Raw genomic sequence first — 21970 nt, 5'->3', positions numbered from 1 at the left:
TTAGTTTCCACCCAGTTCCAAGCTTCTCAAGTTGGTTTCTTTAGACATGCTAGAGAGGATCATTTAGTTATTTCGATTAAATTATGGATAGATATGTCTATATATCTATTTAATATATCACCCCCAACTATATACCTATATATAATTTAATAAAAATAACTAAGTATATATATGATGTTTATAAATACACTTAAAATGTATTATATTTTATATATAAAGTTCTGTTTTCATCATATTATGTTTCTGTGTAAGAAAATGCTAATGACCTCTAATTGTTTTTCATATCAAATATCAGTTCCTCATGTATCTTTTTCAGAAATACTGACTTTTCCCCCTATGTTACATTAGAAGCATTCTCTTTAATTGATATCAAAAGGGGTGAATTAAGTCCAACAACTGTTTCTTCAACTGGTTTTTCTGTGCATATTAATGTCCTGAGGCAACACAGTTTGGGCCTTTAAGCATCTTTTTTTATATCAGGATGCTAAAATAAATATTTTAAGAATTATAATACAAGAATAGAATATATATCAGTTTTATGAATACTTTGGGTAGAATGAAATAATTATTTTAAGGGTATTCTCAGAAATGATATATAGTACCCCAAAATCTTATCTGCATGTGATTAGAATAAGAATATAGAGGATACTGTGGAAAAGAGAGTGAGCTCTGCAGTTAAATTCACCTGGTCTGAAACCCTAGCTCCATAGTTTACTAGCTATTTAACCTGACCACTCTGGCCTAGAGGCCCTAATCATAGAATGGGAATAATAATAGTAACTGTCTCATAGAGCTGATGAAGGTATAGAGATAACAGAAGTAATGCACTTAGCAAGTGTTTTGAAAAAAATGTAAGTGGTCAATAAATATTAGCTGTCCTTATTCATAATTATCAGTATAATTCTCAATAGGTTACTTGTTTCTCTCAACATACTTCACTAAGGACCAGCCTGGAGTATCTATTTTCCACCCTGTACTTTTCCAAGTTAGGCATGATCTTCAGGCCCCAGACACAAATTCCTCCTCCTCTAGAAACTTTTTGCCGATTAGCTCCGTGTCACTGGATTCTCCTAAATTCTATATTCTTATATTTGTTTTCAGCTTGTGCTTTGTTCACTTCATTTTATAACCTAGAACCTTTTTTTTTTAAATTAAAAGTCTTAAGAAAAATTGCCAGGTTCGTTAAATCAAAAACTATACAATATTCTTCACACGGAAGGCACTTAATAAAATTTTAGTTAAATACCTACTACAATCAAACCTGAAAGTATCAGTAGTGGAATATATAAGCTATGCATTTACCCATTTATAAATAGATAATTCTCAAAGTATGCATTGTTTTTTTTTTATTTTTACATCTGTGCCATTGTATTCCTTAGTGCTGTATAGAATTTTAGTCTAGTAAAAAAAAGTAGTATTCATAATTCTTATGGGAGATTTTGTTTGTCTGGAACACTGTAGTTAAATGCTGCTTTTAAAAAATAAGGATGAAATTTCATTTAAGCTACCTGAAAATAAATGATAAGTCCAATAATTTTTTTAAGTTTAACATGGTATGGAGTAGGAACTAAATGTTTTTTACACAAATGCAAGTTTAAGCCTATTGGAATGGAAAGAAAATTTGTAGTAGCAAGAGACTCCCGATAATTAACGTTAGTCCAAAGGGGTGAATAGGTTTGATAAGGGAAGTTTTACTTTTTGTCCAGTCTTTAGAGAGATAAGACTATTTTACAGGCTAGTTCCATGGGCAGGCCAAGCTTATATTGACTGAAAATCTGATTCTTCCTTAGAAAACAGTTTGGTATGATTACTATAACTCCTCTCCTAGAACTATTATACGTCATTTATTACAGCACAATTTAGATCTAGTTCACATAGAACAAACTGAGCCGTGTTGTCTTTACCACTAGTTAGATTTCAGCTTGATGTCTGTTCAAATCATTCTTAAGCCTGAGTAGGTCTTACAGGCAGTTTTAAGACGAACTGCTTAGCATTTTCCATTTAACAAAATTAGTTCAAGGATTTAGATAGGAAATGTTGAAGGCTGTTTGACACCAAAATCAAGATATACCTTAACAAGCATCATACTTATCTGCTACAACCATCGTCCTAAGCATACTTGCTTGTTTTTATCCTCAAGCTTATGTTCATAATTTTAATACTGCCAGTTTGTTTTTCCTTTCCTAGATCTTTAAACACTGAATAACAGTGTTATAGTAATTTCATGCTGAGTGATCAGACATGTTGTAAGGGGAATAGTGGCTACTTGTAGAAAACATGTGCTATATGAATTTTCTCTTTTGAAAGTCAGTTATATCAATGTGAACTTTATACATGTGAATTAATATTTCAGTTTTTCAGGCAACATTATTTGTCTACACAATGTGTCTGTCTACATACATCATTATAAAAGTTTAATCTCTTTATGATGGTACTTGAAACACTTCAAGCTCAAGGGTACCTTTCTGCATATCTACACTAGCTTCTAACAACATCTAAAATGTCACCATTGAAGTTATTTCATTTATAGGTTCTTCATTTATAGGTTCATTGCCATACAGTCATTCATCTATCAAGCATTCATTGAGTACTTGTATGAACCAGATATAAAGGCATAATATAAGATACTTGACATAAAAGTCCTCACTGATTATTGGAAAATGGACATAAATGGTATAATACACTAAACTGTAATAAGTCTATCTTAAAACTCTTTGACATTTTCAAACTTGTTTTTATGCATTGCTTTGCATTTTGATTCTTAAAAGCTCCACTAAGCACAACCACCTTTCCAGGCGTATAGATTTGAATCAGCCCAACTAGAAATCTAATGTGTGTCTTCTTAATGTGTGTACCACCGGTAGATCTTTGCTACTGAATGTGCTAGAACATGTTTTGCGATTTTAAAAATAAATAAATTGTTATTTGACAACAATCCTAAAAAAAAAAGTATAAAAGTATATATCACTATTTAAAATAAAGCATATTGGACCTTCACATAAACTGCATATTTCCTGGGAAATTATATCAGAAAATATTTGGAAGATAATATCAGTAATTGATAGTTAATAGAATATAGAATATCATTGAATTTACATCATAATTTTTATAAAGCATGTGTTTCTAAGGCTTTTTGACAGCTATACTGAGATGCAATTTACATGTCATACCATACAATTCAGTTTTTAGTGTATTCATAGAGTTGTACAACCATCAGGACAATCTTATTTAAAATATTCTCATTATCATGAAAAGAAATTTAATATCCCTGGATACAGGATGGTAGTCCAGTTGTTTAAAAAAAATATCACTGCTGAATGGACTAATATATCATAAGAAACAAATTGACTAGCCAGTGGAAAGTATCAATATTCAAGACGTGTGAAAGATTTGTAGCTCTAAGAGCAGTGAGATCCAATGGCTATTGCAAAGTGCCATTTACATTCACAAAAAGATAATGAACAGCTCAGGGTGAGTGACAGGCAATTAAAATCAAGGTATGAAACCTGGGGAGCCTCTTTGATGAGCTCTCATCACCCATTGTGGGGAGAAAGGAGAAGTCAAAGACCAAGCACAGACCTCAATAGTTAGAGAGATTGAACATCAAGGATAGTTAAAGGCTGAACTAAGATGGTCTGCTTTAACAAGGCAAAGGCTCAGGCTGGGAAAACTCTGACCTGCATGATGCAGACGTCTGAGTGGGTGCCTGTGAAGATTTTCACTTCCCTGAATACTCTGAACCTTTTCAACCCGAGCACATGGCTCACCCCATGACACCAAAATTTTGACACCAAAATCAAGATGTAAGTGGTAGAATTAATTTCTTCTATGAAGGAAGAAAATGCAGAGACCTCCCCTCCACAAGACAACACCTGCTCTCTTTAGGAACTGCCCCTCTTCCCCTCCTGTTTTACTAGGTTTATAATTAGAATTGTGCCACAGCATGAGCCAGCATGACATACGCTGAACCTGATAGTGGAGAGAAAGGTCTAATACTCCAAAGGAGCTGCAGGGCCTAACAGGAATCTATTACTTTGGATTTTCCACCACTACCCAACCATGTGGACTGCCTCATTTATACAGACAAGTCTACATTATAGTCGGTTCAGGATAAATCATGCTGTGCTAATAACAAATGACCCTATAATCTCAGAATCCAATTGATTTACCACAGTCATGCTGGTTTATTTGCTACACATCTACCAAGGAGGAGCTGCCACTCAGCTCCGTGAATTGTCCCTGTGGGACTCAGTCTGACAGAGCAGGCTCAATTTGGAACAATGGTTCTCTTTATAGAGAACATGAAAGAAGAAGGCACTGACTCAAATCTTCATCTTGGAAGCTATTCACATGACTTCTTCTCATGTTTCACTGGTAAAAAAGAACCTCACAGTCCATTATGCCATCAGCAGGACAGGTATTTTAGAATAGGCAGGTAATATTACAAACATTAATACAAACTGCCACATTTTAAAATTTTTTAATAGATTTTTATTGGAGTATAATTGCTTCATAATACTATGTTAGTTTCTGTTGCACAACAAAGTAAATCAGCCATATGCACACACGTCTCCATGTCCCCTCCCTCTTGAGCCTCCCTCCCATCCTCCCTATCCCACCCCTCTAGGTCATCGCAAAGCAAGGAGCTGATCTCCCTGTGCTATGCTGCTGCTTCCCACCAGCCAACTATTTTACATTCGGTAGTCTATATCTGTCGTTGCTACTCTCACTTCACCCAGCTTCACACTCCCACCCCATGTCCTCAAGTCCATTTTCTATGTCTACCTCTTTATTCCTGCCCCACAACTAGGTTCATCAGTAACATTTTAATTTTATTTTAGATTCCATATATATGCTTTATTTGTTTTACTCTTTCTGACTTACTTCACTCTGTATGATAGACTCTAGGTCCATCCACCTCACTACAAATAACTCAATTTTGTTTCTTTTTATGGCTGAGTAATATTCCATTGTATATATGTGCCACATCTTCTTTATACATTCATCTGTCAATGGAAATTTAGGTTGGTTCCATGTCCTGGCTATTGTAAATAGTGCTGCAACGAACATTGTGGTACATGTCTCTTTTTGAATTATGATTTTCTCAGGGTATATGCCCAGTAGTGGGATTGCTGAGTCATATGGTAGTTCTATTTGTTAGTTTTTTAAGGAACCTCCATACCGTTTTCCATAGTGGTTGTATCAATTTACATTCCCACCAACAGTGCAGGAGGGTTCCCTTTTCACCACACCATTTCCAGCATTTATTGTTTCTAGATTTTTTGATAATGGCCATTCTGACCAGCATGAGGTGATACCTCATTGTAGCTTTAATTTGCATTTCTCTAATAATTAGTTATGTTGAGCATCTTTTTATGTGCCTCTTGGCCATCTGTATGTCTTCCTTGGTGAAATGTCTATTTAGGTCTTCCGCCCATTTTTTAACTGGATTGTTTGGGGTTTTTTTGATATTGAGCTCCATGAGCTGTTTGTATATTTTGGAGATTAATCCTTTGTCTATTCTTTCATTTGCAAATATTTTCTCCCATTCTGAGGGTTGTCTTTTTGTCTTGTTTATGGTTTCCTTTGCTGTGCAAAAGCTTTTAAGTTTAATTAAGTCTTATTTGTTTACTTTTGTTTTTATTTGTTATTCTAGGAGGTGGATCAATAAAAGATCTTGCTATGATTTACATCAGAGTGCTTTTCCTATGTTTTCCTCTAAGAGTTTTATAGTGTATTATCTTACATTTAAGTCTTTAATCCATTTGGAGCTTATTTTTGTGTATGGTGTTAGGTAGTGTTCTAATTTCATTCTTTTACATGTAGCTGTCCAGTTTTCCCAGTGCCACTTATTGAAGAAGCTGTCTTTTCTCCATTATATGTTCTTGCCTCCTTTGTCATAAATTAGGTGCCCATATGTGTGTGGGTTTATCTCTGGGCATTCTATCTTGTACCATTGATCTATATTTCTGTTTTGGGGTCAGTACCATACTGTTTTGATTACTGTAGCTTTGTGGTATAGTTTGAAGTTGGGGAGCCTGATTCCTCCCGTTCCATTTTTCTTTCTCAAGATTGCTTTGGGGCTTCCCTGGTGGCACAGTGGTTGAGAGTCCACCTGCCAATGCAGGGGACACAGGTTCATGCCCCGGTCCGGGAAGATCCCACATGCCGCAGAGCGGCTAGGCCCGTGAGCCATGGCTGCTGAGCCTGCGCGTCCAGAGCCTGTGCTCCGCAACGGGAGAGGCCACAACAGTGAGAGGCCCGCGTAACACACACACACACACACAAAAGATTGCTTTGGCTATTCAGGGTCTTTTGTCTTTCCATACAAATTGTAAAATTTTTTGTTCTAATTCTGTAAAGAATTCCATTGGTAGTTTGATAGGGATTGCATTGAATCTGTAGATTGCTTTGGGTAGTATTATCATTTTCACCATATTGATTCTTCCAATCCAAGATGGTATGAATGTGTTCTGATTAACTGTTTTCCTATAGATGAATATTTTGGTTGTCTTACATGTTTCATCATTCTAAATTATGCTAAACAGAACATGTATCAACACATACACACTTTTCACATATTATTTTTTAGGTTAGGTTTAAATAATACAAAGAATATAGAATTCTTTTTCAGATCTGAAAATCTTCAGATCAACCTTTATATGTCTCTGCCTTTCTCTCTACTTTTTTTCTTTTTCTCATTTTTGTAAATTGCTTCATTCTTCCAAAAGTGTCTGACAAAAATTCTTCTAAAGAATGCATCATTACAGTGATAAGGCAGAGTACAGAACCACCTTTACCTTTGGTCATTAAAAAATGAACATTTTCATCTACCAAGGAAGGAGAGGAGAGGAGGAAGGACAGTCTGCACTGCTCTGGCACTGCATTACTCCCCACTGTTCTATGTCTTTTCTCCTTGCAGACACAGGTTGTGTAGGGAGTCAATTATTTACAAGTTTTGTGTGACTGCATTGGGTCTAGTACCAACTTCTGATCAACTCTTGTATAACTTCTATTCCCGCTTTTTCATCCCAAGCAGTAATGCAGAGCTGATGTTTCCTACTTAAATGGGATAATGCCATTCTTTTTCAATTTTCAAACCCAGGTGTTTAGTGCTAATTCGTGGTTGTAACAGTCTATACAACATGAATTAATTACATCTAGTATATAGGGTGAAATCACAGGTTCAAAATTAAATATGTTTCATGTTGCTACATAAAGAATACAGTTTTTGACAATTTTAAATTAGAAACATATAAATCTTCAGTTGCTGTTCCTTCATTGGTAATGAGAATGATGTTGAAAATTATTTAAGGCCTCAAAGACAATAGCTGTGATTGAGGGTTTCTGAAAATAAGGGAGAATGAGATGGGTATGTGTTCTTAAGCAAGTAGAGGAATTAGACTTATAGTTGGAAAACCTCTGCTATAATAGGAGAAAGAGAAGAAAGTATGTGTGTGGCTACTGGCAGGTTTTAAGCTTTGATATAGATCAAGTACAAGTTTTCAGAACTGATAGGCAGAAAGTGACAGACCCTAATGGTTATGAATTAAACTGTAAAGTGGGATAACAGTAGAATATATGTGCTTTTATTTAGATAGACTTGAATCCCAGAATCACAGTTTCCTTTCAACATTACTTTGTGGATATGACACATACACTTTACTCATTAGATTCCTCATTTTAAAATGGACATAATAATTTCACTTAATTTTTTAGGTTGTCACGAGAACTAAATAAACACTGCAAATAAAATGTTGACATTCAATAAATGTGATTGCTTCATTGCTTTATCTTAGATATTAAAGTAAACTACTTTAGGCTTTTCCATTATTTTATTATTCAGTACTAATTTTTGTTTCTTATGAATCTTAAGAGCAATTGTCAGAACTGAGAGGAGACTGAGAATACCAGTATAATATAAAAGGTTGCAGGGCTTCCCTGGTGGCGCAGTGGTTGAGAGTCCGCCTGCCAATGCAGGGGACGCGGGTTCGTGCCCCGGTCCGGGAAGATCCCACGTGCCGCGGAGCGGCTGGGTCCGTGAGCCATGGCCGCTGAGCCTGCGCATCCGGAACCTGTGCTCCGCAACGGGAGAGGCCACAACAGCGAGAGGCCCGCGTACCACAAAAAAAAAAAAAGGGTTGCAGGGATACCAGTGTTCCCTGTACGTCTAACATTAGTGAACTGTGTAGAAATGTCTCCTCTGAAAATTATTCTCTGATCTTTATGGTTAGCGTATTTAGAAAGTACACTAAATCTATTTCATTGACAAATTTATAGTTGATATATATTTTTTAATTTAACTCAGCTGGATTCTCTAAAATATCATCTGAATATTAAACAATGAAATTATCAAATATATTGTTCATGGTTCAATTCTCTTGATTTCATGGATTAGTTCTTAACTTAAAGTCAGAAGTTGGTGTTCATAGAGCTTCCCAGTGGCCCTCCTTAGAGGTGGACAAGAAATGGGGAAAAATGGAATTGAAATTCACCGTAGAGAATTTGTTTAGAGAATTTGTTTTCTCTAAACTTTTCCTTATAATATATATGATCTAGAGAGATTATATTTACCTTAAGTCAGTTAGTCAAACCTCAATTTTAAATTAGGTCTATAAAAAGAGAAAGTCGACAATTATCTGAGAACTAAAAGGTGAGGAAAACTCATGTATAAAAAAGGTACTTATTTAGCACATGTGATCAAAGTCTTATGAAAGAAAAAATATTCAGTAGAAAATATTATAGTTAAGTTTTTCCAAAGGTTTATTCCTTGGGATGTTAATAAATAACATGCATAAATCATCAGCTGCAAAAGCAGTAACAGTACAGGGATGGGGCACACTAAGTTTGGAATGACTGATTCCAAACAAATATTAACAAGGAATATTAATATTCCAAACAAATATTAATATTTGTTTAATATAAACAAATATTAACAAGGCAATTTACTGCAGGACTTCTCAGAAATTTTTTTTTTTTTTTCGGTATGCAGGGCTCTCACTGTTGTGGCCTCTCCTGTTGTGGAGCACAGGCTCTGGACGCACAGGCTCAGCGGCCATGGCTCATGGGCCCAGCCGCTCCGCGGCATGTGGTATCTTCCCGGACTGGGGCACGAACCCGTGTCCCCTGCATCGGCAGGCAGACTCTCAACCACTGCGCCACCAGGGAAGCCCTCAGAACCTTTAATACACACTTATACTCTTTCAGTCTTCAAGAGGAACATGTAACATATAACATTTCTCAAATGTGTTTAATCACAGAACACTTTATTAACAATAAAACCTCTTGGAAATATTCTTAGAAAACAGGGATCAGGTAGACAGCTAAAAAGAAAGTTAGACAAGAAAAGTTTAGGAAGTAGATTGGCACAAACAAAAAAATGGAAATGCATGAACTAATATATTGGTATTTTTTTTTTCCTGAGAAAAATGACACACACACATACATACACATACAAACACACTCATATATGAGAAATCTTACAATGTCACAAACCAGTCCTCCTTAGTTTTATATTAAATGATTCACCAACATTAAAAAGACTAAATTTACATACTATTGGGACTCTTCTTTGAAATACTGGGAGATTTGCAATATTAAAAAATATATACTTTAATAATAAATAATGTGTAAATACAATCAATAAAGTAGGTTTTAATATTTCCAAGATACTAAACTAGAAGAATTAACCCTGGACTGAACAGGAAAGCAATTTAACCATCAGTTTTAATTGGATGAATGAAATGATTATGAAGCTTGTTAGTGTATCATCACATGAAAAATCTTGCTCATACTTTTCAAACCAGTGCCCTCAGTTGAAAGTTTAGCATCATACAGCCTTGACAAAAAGGATTTCCAGATAAAAGCTCAACTTATGAAAGATAAAAACAATATTAACAGGACAGCAGATGTTAATGTACCAGGTATTCTATGCAGAACCTCTATTTTCACACATTCTAGGTAGAGAATCTGACATTTATACCATTTTGAGGAATGCTTATGATTATTGTTTTATAGTAACTTAGTTTTTCTTTGGAGAAAGTATATATTTTTTGTGGTATTGACACTGCTATAAGAGTAAAGGGGAAAAAGAGAAAGAATGAGGAATAAAAAAAAATAGAAAAGAAAATGGAGAGGGAAGTTTCTTCTCACTATATTAAACTCGGGTATATACCAATTGGGACATTCTTTTTTATACTTGTTTGTATTGTCTCTTCCTAGAATACCTATTTCTTCCTTTCTAATTGGCTAAATCTTAGATTTATTTCAACAATTAACTCTAGAAAACCTTCCTTGATCTTGCCCACCTACGTGGGTCTGAATTAAGTGGCCCTTTTCTGTGCTACCCTGGGATTGGGCTGTATGACAGCATTGGTAGATTTTACCATCCTGTATAATAATCACACACACATCTATTTCCTGCATTAAACTGAGAGTTTCCTGACTACGGAGACGGTCTAATCCATTTCTTATCATGGACACCTACACTGGCTCATCTTAGTGCTAACATTAATTTTATACATTAATTCAATAATAACAGCAAAATTGATCACCTACTATAGTTAAACCTTGAATGATGCAGAAGGGGTGGTGGTTAGCGGGCCCATCCCCACAGAGTTGCAAATCTGCGTATAAATGTATAGTCAGCCCTCCATCTGGGTGCTTCCGCATCTGAGGATTCAACCAAGATTGTGAAGTACTGTAGTACTATATTTAGTGAAAAAAATCTGAGTGGAAGTAGACCCAAACAGTTCAAGCCCGTGTTGTTCAAGGATCAACCGTACATATCAGGCAGTATGACAGGCAATGATACCACAATGTTGACCAATACCAGACACATGAGTGCCTGTCCTCATGACCTGTGCAGATTGAGGAAAGACTCCTGGAAGCAATGGCAAACACACATATCACCTACGCCAGCAGCACTGTCAATCACAGTCATGAAAATCCATCTTTAGTTGGCTGCTATAGCCATGCAGGAAGGATATAGCTAATAAGCCTAATGTTCTATTATTGGGGAAAAAGTTTCCTTTTATTTTAGTAGCTCTTAATATGACCAATGACAGTGGTCCCAAACTGGAGCATTGTAGTGAATCAACCATCTTGAGCCATAAAGCTCTTTCTCAGGGCACAGGTGAAAAGAATAAATTCACTTGGAGTGAATTTTCTCCTATGTTCATACGTGCTAACTTATAAAAAACAAAAAAGCCAAGGGCAAAATATTTACATTTCAGAAGTGGTCAATGATAAATGAAATAAATGCCAACCAAAGCTTTAAAATAATTATAAGTAAATAGTATACTTTGCAATGGAATATTACTCAGCCATAAAAAGAAACGAAATTGAGTTATTTGTAGTCAGGTGGATGGACCTAGAGTCTGTCATACAGAGTGAAGAAGGTCAGAAAGAGAAAAACAAAATACTGTATGCTAACACATATATATGGAATCTAAAAAAAAATGGTACTAATGAACCTAGTGGCAGGATGGGAATAAAGACGTAGACATAAAGAATGGACTTGAGGACACGGTGGGGAGGGGGAAGCTGGGGCAAAGTGAGAGTAGCATTGACATATATACACTACAGAATGTAAAATAGTTAGCTAGTGGGAAGCAGCCACGTAGCACAGGGAGATCAGCTTGGTGCTCTGTGATGACCTAGAGGGGTGGAATAGGGAGGGTGGGAGGGAGGCTCAAGAAGGAGGGCATATGGGGATATATGCATGCATATGGCTGATTCACTTTGTTGTACAACAGAAACTAACACAGTATTGTGAAGCAATTATACTCCAATAAAGATCTATTGAAAAAGAATATAGCGTACGTTGGAAACATCACAAGGAGGGGAGAAGTCTGCCTCTTACTGTGAGCTCAACTTCAGCAGAGTCTGCCCAGGGCATGAGAGACATGTTTTCAAAGATATTTTCTGCCTCTCATCTCCTGGATGATATTCATGACCCAATGAAGTCTTAGAACCACATGTTTACTCTGGGACTCATGAAATCCCTCGATGAATTATCCAGGAGGATTTTTGTGAGTCTAACTTTGTCAAGTCCCTCAATTTTAGAAACAAAGTACTTTCAAAGTTGTTCAGACTAAGATGTCAATTCTTTCTCCCTTTCTCCCTTTCTCCCTCTCTTTCCCTAAAACTCTGTTCAATATTTTCTCCCCCAGAACTCTATTTCAGATGCTTGGAGATTTATTCCTTTAAAGCAGTTACTGGTGTATTTACACGTTATTTATTGAGCACCTACTATACACCAGGCACTCTTCTAGACACTGAGACCACACCTTTGAGCAAAACAGATTATATTCCTGCTCAAATGGAGCTTATATTATAACAATGAAAAGTTTATCTTGATATCAAATATGAATTTTTCTAAGGACTGAATTACTACTTATTATTTATAGTAAGTTTTAAAAAGTTGACTTTCACACACATAAAAGTTAAAATGGATGCAAGCAGAGAAATAAGAAACAAACAATGTGCAATGGGACAAACCTAATTTATCTGTGATATTCTTACATTATTGAGAGGTTCAGAAATCTTTGTCTTTTATAGTACTGATGTGAAGTACAGAGGTAACATACTAAAAATAAAATGCTTGATGTTATCACAAACCTCATATCAAAATGTTATCATTAATCATTTAGATCATGTGTTTACCTTTACACCTAAAGGTTATATTTATAGAAAGTTTATGTTAAGAAATCCTTATATTTCAGTATGAATGTTGTGAAAACTATAACCTTAAAAGATTATTTATTTGCTTTCTCAGTGTCCTCTATTCTACCCTTATTACAGCTGGTAATTTTACGAACAACCTTTTGTTCATGTTTCTGCTAACTGCTCTAAAAGTATTGCCGTCAGGTAAGAGGATGCGAAACATTTATTGGGTACAATCATTATAAATCTCTATAGTGTTATCTTATTCCTTTAAAGAGCAGAAATCTATTTTCAACATTAAGCAGTAGTTAGGTCAGATCTATTGTTCAGGTAGACATCAGTTAAATTTGGCAATTTTCTCACCTTTCTTTCTGCTACCCAAAATAATCCTTTGGTGTATCTTTACAGACTTTTGTTCTAGCATTCTACTAGGGAAATGTCTTGAGAGCAGAAGTTTCCGTTTACCCCAGTTCTCTCTACTGGATTGTGTGTGTGTGAGTTTTCTTTCACTCTATTATTTATCTCTGATTACTTGACACTTAATCCTTGGAAAATATGCTAAAATGGAAAATTAGAATAGAAGCTATTTTGGGACTCAAAAAAAGCATCTGTGAATGACTAAGAGCCCAGTAAACCAATGCAGTTCTAATAGGATGAAGGGGACTCACTGGTGAATGGAGAAAAGATGCAGAGTCTAGGAAAAGCATCTTAATTTTCAGAAAAGAAATGAGTGATACAACATTTACAGAGTACCTGTTCTGCATCCTTTGCTGCCTTATGCAATGAAAATATTTAACTGAATTACACTCACCCCTCACCCCCCCAAAATGCCACAACACTTCTGTAAAGGTTATTTGACTTTTATTTTTTAAAGTGCAGGAATTGAGATCAAGATTAAACAATAATTCATCCAGGGTCACCCAGCAAGCAGTTACCCACTGAGCTGAAATTTGAAACAAGGTGTTTCTGACTTCTGAAGGAAGCTATTTGCTTTCCTTTTCTACTTTACTGAAAGATGTAGGGGCAACGCCTGATCTCTTAAAGTTCAAACTGAGGAAGATTCCTCTAGAAAGTTCTCCTTAGGAAGGTTTAATTAACCCTTGGTCAACTTACATCTGAAAACATTAAGACACAAACCCAGTATCTCATGCAAGATATTTTTCATTTTGATTTGTTTTTTCTGTTATCTTTAATAGTAACAACTAAGGTTTACTGAATAGTGTCATAATGGTTTCTAGAATATAATAGTATAATGGTCCCTGGAATATATAATTATATATATTCAGTATACTCTTATAACAGTATAATAGTATAATTGTTCCTAAAAAAATTATATATACATATATATGTGTATATATATATATATATATATATATACATATATATGCATTTTATCCCAAAACATACAGTCCTACAAGACAGCAGGTTAGATCTTATCTCTATTTAATATATGAAGGAACCAAAGCTCAGAGAGATGGAATGTTTTACCCAAGGTCACACAGCTGATGACTGGGAAAGCCAGGTTCTTTGCATTGTATCCTGATGACTTTTTAAAGATGGTTTGCAAGTACAGTGAGCCCTCCATATCAGTAAGTTCCACATCTGCAGATTCAATCAATATTCAAAAATATTTTGGAAATAAAATTAAGAAAAAATTTATAAACTTCCCATAAGAAAAAATTAAATTTGCTGCACACTGACAACTACTACATGGCATTTACAGCTACTTGTACAACCTTCACATTGTATTAGGTATTATCAGTAATCTAGAGATGATTTATAGTATACAGGAGGATGTACCTAAATTATATGCAAATACCACGCCATTTTCTATAAGGGACTTGAGCATCACAGATTTTAATATCTGTAGGCTTCCTGGAACCAATTCCTCTTGGAAACCGGGGAAAGATGGTACCTCTAAGGACACAGAAGAAGCAGCCTGGGCACATACCTACTACACTGCACAGGCACCAGTACCCACTCCTGCTATATCATGTTCTGCCAGGGTGTTTTCACAAAGTGCTTTAACTCTCAAAAATCAGAGCCTTGCAATTTACTTGTGGCATGTGAAACATGTGGACAGCAGCTTATATTAGGGGGAAGATCAATTTCAGACATAATTAAGAGACTGAACTTTGGAATCAGAAAGATCTGTGTTTAAATACCAGTTCGACTAACTACATACTAGCTAAACAATCCTTAGCAAGTTACTTGTCCTCTCTGAACTTTAGTTTCCACATATATAACACGAAAGAGAACATTGGTCAGCAATAAAAATAGAACAAGCTACTGATACATGAAAAAGCATTGCTGTGTCTCAAAAACATTATGCAGAGTAGATGAACTAATCTATGATGAAAATGATCATAACAGTTGTTGCATCTGGCTGGGGTTGGGAGAAACAGAATTGATTTGAAGGGACACAAATGACTTTTTGAGTGGGATGGTAGTATTCATTATCTTGATAGTTACAAAAGTATATTTGTTTTCCAGAACTCATCAAATGACATGTTTAAGGTTTGTGCATTCCTCTAATTTTATTTCCACCAAAAAAATAAATAAAATATTGAATTCTGGTTAGTGATATTCAAGCTGAAATGTCTAGGGGTAAAGCATACTGAGTTTACAACTAAGGATCACATAAATCCAAAATATGATAGATAAACTGCATTGTCAAATAAGACAGATAGCTGAATGGATAGAGAAATGGTTGGAAGGATATATACATGTTAAAGCAAACATAGTGTTGACGAAGTTGATCTAAGAAAGAAATGGAAAGTTTCATTCGAGCCAAATTTGAGAATTATAACCCAGGAAAAGCATCTCTGAAAGCTCTGAGAACTGTTGCACCCGTTGGAAGTCAAGGCACAGTTATATAAGTTTTTTGAGACACAGGGCTGTACATTAAATGACGTTTTATTGACAGTTTACACAATCCAGAGTTAAGTGTCTTCATGGCCCCTTACAGGATCAAGAAGGAATGTTATCTTTTAAGGAGTTGTCTTGTTGATGCTAGGAGAATGTTGCTGTTTATGGTTCAGCAGGTGTTTCTGATCATGGGGGAGGTTTAGTCGATGCATAATGCAGACATACAATGCACAGTAGGGGGAAGAGAGGAAGCCAAAGGGCAGAGAAAAATTTTTATGTTTAAATTTTTTCTGGTCTTGCCATAAAATATGAATTTTATTTCACAGTAGCAAAATATATATTGTAGATTGTATGTGGTGTTAGTTCTTTCAAATTTTCCAAAAGTTTGAAAGTTTTTATAATAAATGTTGGGGGGTAAACAGAAGGGTAAAAACATTAGAATAAAAGATATATTTCAAGGCATATATATTTGGTTAACATGAAGTTCTTCCAGAATAACTCTTTTTACAATGCTGTGAATATTTTATCTTCCAGCATTAGTTTGAGTCAGACTCTCAAAGACTACAATTGACTCCTGAACAACACAGGGACTGTGCAATCAAAAGTCCATGCATAACTTAACAGTCAGCACTCCACATTCATGGTTCCACATCTGTGGATTTAACCAACTGCAGATCATATAGTACTGTAGCACATATTTATTGAAAAAATGCTGCGTATATAAGTGGACCGTCAAAGTTCAAACCTGTGCTGTTCAAGGGTTAACTCTAGAGTGTTTGTTATCTGGGTTAATAAGAGAGACATCAGTGCCCTCCTTGTCAAAGGGTTTAGTAGGGTAAGCCCAGACAGTTTTTTTTTTTTTTCCTTCCTCTCTCTTTTTTGTCCTTTTTGTGATGCAAATGTTTGACTTAAACTTTGATTGCTGAGGCATCCATTTCAGAGAAACATTCACTTTTAGAGGGCTATCTGGAATAAACACCCTACCAGTCACAAGACTAGCCAGGCTTCCTCCCAACACTGAGGCTCCTTTGTTTTAGAGATCTTCGTTGATTTTGATAACTGACCATTTAGGCCACTGATTTTCTTTTCTCATCCCATGCTATAAACACCACTCTTATGTTTTAAATTCACTAAGGAAGACTGAAACCCTAGGCACCCACCCTTGACCCCAGTAAAAGCAGAACCCCAGGTTTTCTCTCTCTCTCTTTTTTTTTTACATCTTTATTGGAGTATAATTGCTTTACAATGGTGTGTTAGTTTCTGCTTTATAACAAAGTGAATCAGCTGTACATATACATATATCCCCATATCTCCTCCCTCTTGCGTCTCCCTCCCAGCCTCCCTATCCCACCCCTCTAGGTGGTCACAAAGCACTGAGCTGATCTCCCTGTGCTCTGGGGCTGCTTCCCACGAAACGAAATTGAGCTATTTGTAATGAGGTGGATAGACCTAGAGTCTGTCATACAGAGTGAAGTAAGTCAGAAAGAGAAAGACAAATACCGTATGCTAACACATATATATGGAATTTAAGAGAAAAAAATGTCATGAAGAACCTAAGGGTAAGATAGGAATAAAGACACAGCCGTACTAGAGAATGGACTTGAGGATATGGGGAGGGGGAAGGGTAAACTGTGACAAAGCGAGAGAGAGGCATGGACATATATACACTCTCTCTCTCTTTGTCTCTCTCAGCCTCTCTTTCTCTCTCTATGATCTTACTGTGTGGTCTCAAGTGTGCCGTGTAATATCTAGGTTTTGTAAAAAATAAACCTTCATTTTTTTCAGTGTCTTGCAATCATAATAAGAACTACAAGGGCTGGTCCAACCACAACATTGGTTATTGATAGCATAAAATGTTAATAAACAGAAACATCAATACAGTTGGGAGACCATAAGGGGGAGATCTCATACCCTGCGACAACAGCAGAGCCCAAGAGGAAGAAGAAAGACGACTCTTCTTTCCTGGCAAGGACGCGGCCTCCCAACTGCATTTTCCCCTCTATAAAAGTATTCTCCTTCCCTTGCTGTGCAGACCCTTGAACATGGCTCCCCATTGTTGGAGACCATGAATTGCACTTCTCTGCTAATCCCAGATATACCCATCTTTGCTGGAGAAGTATCTGGCAGCCTGTTTCTTTTAGGCCAACAATAGACTGAGACTGGCACAAAACAAGGATGAATCTGGTTTTATGAAAACAGAAACACTTGATATACTGCACAAGATAACAAGACTCCTCATTTAGAATCTTTAAATAGATATGTCAAAAATATTCAAGGACGTGATATTTCCTATGCAGAAGAAAAGCTACACAATGTAACACTTAAGAATATTTTAAGAATATTTTGGGAATTTTCTTTGTATGGCACTAACTCAGTTATTTAAAATAAGATGTTTATTGCTGTCTTTTAGTTTAAACATTAGAGAATGTCCATCCAGGACACAGTTTTCCTATTCAAGGGAAATTCAATTCAGACATTTAGTCTGTGTTTCCAGGGGATTATTAATTTTGACCTACAAAGAGGAGACAAAATCAGCTCCATTCTCTCTTTAGAATTATACAAATACACAATATAAGACTTGGAAAAAAATTTAAGATCATCTAGTTCATTGCTCTTCAAATTGTTTTCTTTGGACCCCTAAACATGTATTAAACGACTCCAAGCTTTGCCTAGGGAATTCTGGTCCCATTTCAATGAGAGAAACTTCTCTTTTATCTGTTTTACTTGAATAGATTCTGTTTGAAAAACAGGTAATGCTGCAGGAAAAATACATGCCTGGAAAACTATTCACATAATAACTTATATCTAACTTCATCTAACCAATTAAGAAACAGGGTTATTGAAGATAGGTTAAATGGCCAGAAGCAAAACTGCTACAGTAGTTAGTATCAGAACTAAAAATGAGGTGTCCTTCTTCTGCCCTTTAGTTCAGTGCTCTGCCTCTGATACTTCATTGCACTTTTTTTAGTTGTCTGTTTTTACTGGAGAGCATCACATCCTCTGATCACTGAGATAAATCAAGCTTCTCCAGAAAAACACACAAAGAAATCCACAAAAACAAAAACATTGAATTAATTGTTAAATACCACAATTTCTTTTATAAGCAGTGCTATAATTCTCAAAGTTTGCATGCATTAGAATCACCAGAAAAAAATATTTAAATCTATAGTCCTGGGCTTCCATATCCTGATGTTCTGATGGAGTAGTGTCAGAAAGAGCTTAGGAATCTGTGTTTTTTGTATGCACTTCAGTGTATGGGATCCTCAGTTATACTTTGAGGCTATTAATTTAAGAAACACATTTTCAGTGGTTGTTGTTTCCCAAATTTGGTTGATTATAGACTCATCTGAAGAGGTTTTCAAAATTACGGATTACTTAACTAAGAGTACTCACTCAGACTGTTTAAGATAAGATCCGAGATTTGTGTTTTAAAAATTTTAAGGAAGCAGGGCTTCCTGGTGGCGCAGTGGTTGAGAGTCCGCCTGCCGATGCAGGGGATACGGGTTCGTGCCCTGGTCCGGGAAGATCCCACATGCTGCGGAGCGGCTGGGCCCGTTTGCCATGGCCGCTGAGGCTGCGCATCCGGAATCTGTGCTCTGCAACGGGAGAGGCCACAACAGTGAGAGGCCCGCGTACAGCAAAAAAAAAAAAAAAAAAAAAAAAATTTAAGGAAGCAAAACAAGCAAGCAAGCAAACAAACCAAAACCAAAAAAAAAAAAAAAAAAAAAAAAAAAAAACCCTAATCTCTGAAGAGTTCTGATTTGGGAATCAGTGTTAGTTGACAATATTGTATACCCATGGACATTCCTGGTAACTTTCTATCAAACAAAGCACACTATGATTTTTAAAAATTAGACATCTCAAGGAGTCACTTTAAATTGTGTTTTAGGACAAAGACCATTTTCGCCTTTAAAAAATTAGAGTTAACATTTATTTGAGGCAATAACTTAAACTTTTCTTTCACAATTACCGTGTAGATTTATTACCATGCTATTTTTGTAACATTCTTGTAATTCTTTGCAGATATAACAAATAAGCATGAGTAAATTTACACTGGCAAGATACATATAAACTAGGCAGAAATTTTAAGAAAAATCAAAATGCCTTTTTTGTCTAAAGTTAAATGAGAGATTACCAAAACACTTTTTTAAATTAAAAAAAAAAAAAAAAGTTTGTCCAGGACAGCAGTATTTGACTAGATAAATATGCCACTTTTCCAGTTGAGAGTTTCATTCGTTAATATAAACCAGATACTGGCTCATAATTTGTTCTTCAAAATATGATCGGTGCTCCATCTGCACTAGAATCACCTGGGTGCGTTTTAGAAATGAAGATTGCTGCATGACAACTAGGTATGCTGAGGGATGGTGTAAGTGATGTGACAGAGGCAGGATGGCACAGGGCTGGCAAGAGGAACAGCAAATAATTCAGGATATAAAGGGTCAGAGTGGCATAAAATAGGATTAGACATTTAGATTGGGGGTCTGAAATGCTAGCATAACTAATTGTTACTTTATTCACAGAGCATGGGGTGGGTTTTGGGTTTAAGAGTTTTGAATCTAGTCACTCCCCACAATACTCTGGGGAAAAGTGGTGCACCCGGAGGTCACCAGGTACTGTTGTACCACTCTGTCCTCAAAGGCAAGCACAACTCTGATACCTCTTTCTGTGCTTTTGTTCAATCTCTTCTCTTTGACTGAAATCTTCCTCTAATTATCTGCCTAGAAACCCCCATGCATCTTAAGATCCAGTTCAAATATCACATACCTTTGGTTGCTCTTTTCCTTGAAACCTTTCTACTTTGCATTTCTTTTAAATATATAATACAATCTTATGCATTTCTATTATATAATTATACTGTTGAGGAGGGGGAAATTTCCCCCTCTACCTCTCTTGAGTTCTTGTGCCTGGACTAATAATATTGACAAAAGACAGATTAATAGGCAAAAAAAATAAATAAATGTTAATTTGTGCATACGGAATTCTTGTGGAAATGGGACCTAAGAAGTGGTCAAAGCAAGCAGCTTTTGAACTTGTTAGACAAAGAAATAATAAATTTGTGAGGTATTGGCAAGACAAAGAAGCCTAGGCTTTAGGTGCTTAATTAGAACAGGATTTGAGCAAAGTTTGGGCTTGGATAGTAAATTAGTAAAGAAGTAACAAGGTTTGTTTATACAGGCTCCTCGGCCCTGAATTCCCTGTCTGGTGGTAAGAGTGTCCTACTTCCCAGTACAGGGATGGCACATTTCACACAGGAGATTTATTTAGCTTTCAGAAAGAGAGATGAGGGTCCCTATTGCACTGGCTGTTTCTTAAGTAACTTTAATTCAAAATAATTAATATGCCATTGAGTCATATTTTGGGGTGGCCAGCCCACGGCCCTAACAGTACTAACCCTTGATTTTAGCATATTACTTAAGCAAATGGGTATGAAATTCCTCATTTGTAAAATGAGACTTTTTAACAGTACCGATGTCATACAAGTCTTGGGAGAGTTAATTGAAATAATGTATATAAAGTGTTAGAACAGTGTCTGGCATGTAGTAAGTGTTCTGCAAATACTAGCCATTAACTGCTACTATATGGCATTTATTACCTAGAACTAAAGTCAATCTGTTGACATCTGTTTTGCTAACTAAACAGCAACTTTTTAAAGAAAGGAAATGTGCTTGAGTATAAACGGAGAATGCACTTAGAAATAATTGTTAGTAAATGTCAACTAGATTTGATGGAAATATAAAAGTAAAACTTCTAGGGCAATGCTTTATAGCCCAAAATTAATTAGTGGTGTGAGGAATCAGGCATGATAAGGACATGGTGTTTTGTGAGGGAGTCTTTCTAGGACCGACACCACATAGACTGCTTTTCTGTCTAAGACTACAAGAGTTTGCATATCGCATATGGTTGTTGGCAACCTTTGGTATTCCTTGGCTTATAGGCGCAAAACCTGAATCTGCCTTTATCTTCACATGGCGTTCTCCCTGTAGCGTATGTGTGTCTGTGTCCAAATTTCCCCTTTTCATAAGGGCACCAGTCATATTGGATTAGGGCCCACTCTAATGGCCTCATTGTAAGTAATCATATCTGGAATAATGCAATTGCCAAATAAAGTTACGTTTTGGAGGTTAAGACTTCACATATGAATTTTGGGGGGACACAATTCAACCTACAACACAGGATAGATATTTTAACACAGGATCTCCTATGTAAATAATTCTCTATTCATATAATGTTACATTTGAAAAACACATCAACTTGCAAGGCCATTTTAATCAAGGGTCATTGAAATTTCTCAAATCTAGAAGAACATACCCAATTTACCTGATGCATTTTCTTCTGAATCACATTTTCATAATAGCTTCAGTCTGCTTTCTGCTTTTATAAGAAGATTTAATGGACACATGTGAGTCCCAAGGAATTCTGCACAAGTATAATG

Source organism: Grampus griseus, assembly GCF_964374135.1.
Source record: "Grampus griseus genome assembly, chromosome: 8".
Classification (NCBI taxonomy): Eukaryota; Metazoa; Chordata; class Mammalia; order Artiodactyla; family Delphinidae; genus Grampus; species Grampus griseus.
This window is presented reverse-complemented; position numbering follows the sequence as displayed.